Source organism: Pseudochaenichthys georgianus, chromosome 12 (genome assembly GCF_902827115.2).
Source record: "Pseudochaenichthys georgianus chromosome 12, fPseGeo1.2, whole genome shotgun sequence".
NCBI classification, from domain to species: domain Eukaryota; kingdom Metazoa; phylum Chordata; class Actinopteri; order Perciformes; family Channichthyidae; genus Pseudochaenichthys; species Pseudochaenichthys georgianus.
This window is the reverse complement of record NC_047514.1, coordinates 8,817,074-8,820,188: the sequence shown is the minus strand read 5'-3', so window position 1 is coordinate 8,820,188 and position 3,115 is coordinate 8,817,074. Positions and strand designations below refer to the sequence as shown.

Below are 3,115 nucleotides of genomic sequence, written 5' to 3'. Positions count from 1 at the left end.
CCTAGTCGCCACCATGGTTTGCTGTGCTGCCTGGGGATGCTCAAATCGCTCAGAGAAAGGAGTACGAATGTACGGCTTCCCCACTGACACAGAGCGGAGGAAAAAATGGCTGGCTCAAGTCAGCAGGAGCAATTTCACGACCAACAGCACCAAAATATGTGATTTATATACAAACACTGCATTTGCACTTTTTCACAAAACGAAAACCACACCATTGGGAAAGCTTAATGTTTTGTTTAATACAAAAAAACAGGGAAAGGCTTGAAAAACACTGAGAGTTGAGACTCAGGGTGCAGGGTGAGGATCTCAGTGCAGGTATTCAGGCTCCATTGAACCCCCCTCTGGTTCTTGTGCTGAGAGAGGGAGTAACAGACAGGAGAAAGGGTTATACACACCTATATAGCACACCTATTGCCTTGGGGAGATAACATGTTTACTTATATAAAACAGTAGTATTAAACGTACCTTGTGTTTTCACTCTCACTTAAGTCCCTCTCCCTTTGCCATCAATCCAAAATCAGCTGTGCTGTAACATTATACAGACAGGTAATAATCAACAGAATCACAAGGACACAATATGGCTCTGCTAAAAACACTCACTCTTACACGCACCAAAGTTATATTTATCTAATATTTAACTCCCTCCACCCCCGCATACAATCCCGTTTAGAAGCCCCTCTTCTCTAATTCAACATGTTGGACGAAATGACATAGAGAGAACGGAATTTACAATTAAAAGGCTGTTCAACGTGTGTTGCTAACTTGCTTCGGTATGCTAGCTTGATCTGTTATCTGTAAACGTTCCCTAAATCTACTAATTTAGGGATAATCCACTGACATCCTTTAATACACATGTTCATTTGAATCAGATGTACTGATAATATCCGCAATATACATCTTTAAACTTCTTCTTACCTTTAAAAGTCCGTCACGAACGGTCTATTATGCAGCAACTCCACAGCTCTGCCAGCCTTGGCGCTAACTTCCGGGGAACGATTGAGAGGCTCCACGATCCGCCATTGCTGTAAAAAAGTGGTCCATTGGAGTGAACGGAGATGTCGTAACTCTTCTATTAAATGGCTCTGGCTACAACCATAGAGGCTACAACGTTAGTTAGTCATAGTACTGTACTTGACCCTTTAGCTTTAGCCGTGTTCGTGGTGATTGTGCCTTTTAGGGAATATTGTTACAAATACCAGACAATTAAAATGTCGTGCTGTGCGCTTGAATGTACTAACAGAATTTCCAAGAAGTCTAAAATGATAATATTATACATGTTAACCCTGTTCACAGGTGTTTGTGTGCTTTGTTACTTATTAGCCAGCTAAGGACGTAACCCTTTATGCATACATATACATTTTAGTTTATGATTCAGCCTTGGGTAAGACTTTTATAGTCTATGGCTATGACGCCCATAATGCTAAACGGGAGCAAATGTTAATAGGGGACCCAATTATCCCAGTGGTGGCCGCCGGAGCTAACGGAGCCGCAGGGGGCTAGCTCCAGCCGGCGTCCCGGAGCTAGCCCACTGTGGCTCCGTTAGGTCCGGGCGGTGGAGTCCGTCTTTTCTCAACGTGTGAATGACAAGCATTAAGAATAACAAAATATAGCTAATTCTCTTGCAGATTGTCTCATTTGATTATGAATGTAACGTTTATATAGGGGAACTACACTGTTAGCAGTAACTTGGTATGCATGTATTTCATGTTAGCTTAGCTTCTTAGCCTGAGCTAGCTCTGTTTACTTCCAGTTCGGAGGCAGCAGGTCCCGCCTCGGCTCCGCCTCCCTTATTTGGAGCAGGCGGGATTAGACTCTGACGTCACAGTCAAGCAGTTAGTGGCCGACTCCGCCTACTAAGGGCTTCTCGGCAACTATGCAGAATCCTATGGGTGACGTCACGGACACTACGTCCATTTATATATACAGTCTATGAGTGACACACATCTGTGGATAATCATTTATACGAAAATGGTTAAAGCAACCATCACTAAACGCCAGCAACACTGCATCTACTGCAGATAGTAGCAACAGGTCGGATGGGGACATCACGTTACCCTCCGTTGTGGACACGAGCTTACTCCCGCCTGACTCGCCGCCCTCAACCTCGGAGCAGCAGTATTCGTCGCCCAAAACTACGCCGCCCCTCTGCGGCCCGCAGGTACCAGGATACCACGGCAAAACGGAGCCTGCCCAGGTATATCTAAACAAGTACCCGCCTGTACAGTGGGGTTAGGCGGTCATTGTGCAGCTCGTGGTATACAAATAGACAATGGAGTATGCATGTGAAAATAGGGCCATATTCTGCCATGCCTGTAGAAAAGTTGGGTCAAAAATAATGCATACAATAGATGCCTTCACCACGAATGGCTACACAAATATCTCATATCCCAAGCTTATCAACGAGCTAATGTTGCAGCTGAAATGTTCTCCAGGTCACAAAGTCAACCTCACATGATGATGTGATACCAGTTTTCAAGCACAGTAAATATTCTCTTCCCAGAGTATATGATGGGACCAATGTGATGATGTAGTACATGGTTTTAATAATACTTTTGCCTTTCAATGTTTGCCATTTCAAACCATGAGCTGGTTCAAATAATATTTGCCTTGATTTACAATATCTTCTCATTTGTTTTATCAGTACAGCTTTGAAGCTTTTGTGCTTTTCTTTGCCATAGTCCACTTTGGACTATATGAAATATTTCAGGATTGCACTTGTAACTCACTTGAAATGTTCTCACTTGCTTGGTTTCAAAACATAACAAATGCCATAATCTGTTCATTGGGGACCATCAAAGCTATTTTTCATTGCTGTTGCCGGCCACTATTGCTCATGTAAACCTGCTACTGCTGCGCCCCCTGTAATCTCAGATGCACCTTGAGTCATTTTGTTCTGGAGCCGGGCCTGTACACGGCCATATACTAAACAAACTACAGAGCCCATTCCGTGTCCTGTTATTGTTTACTTCCTGTCTGCCTTCTTCTGGTGATTTATCTGACGTCCAGCGCTCCGTCTTTTAACCTCTTTTCCTTTCTCTTTCTTGATCCTCCTTAGCAACCTTAATTAGTCCTTGACAGTGGTCTGTACTGCTGGATTAACAAAGAATCGAGTAGT

At 43.6% G+C, this 3,115-nt stretch overlaps 1 long non-coding RNA gene across 1 annotated transcript; it reads right to left on the bottom strand.

The window, feature by feature from the left end:
• Positions 1-305: 305 nt before the first annotated feature.
• LOC139434911 (uncharacterized) lies at positions 306-1,070 on the bottom strand. The gene is made up of 3 exons (XR_011644203.1): positions 916-1,070; positions 466-526; positions 306-353 (listed from the first exon to the last, which is right to left on the bottom strand). It is a non-coding gene; the product is annotated as an uncharacterized lncRNA (long non-coding RNA).
• Between the last annotated feature and the right edge of the window lie 2,045 nt (positions 1,071-3,115).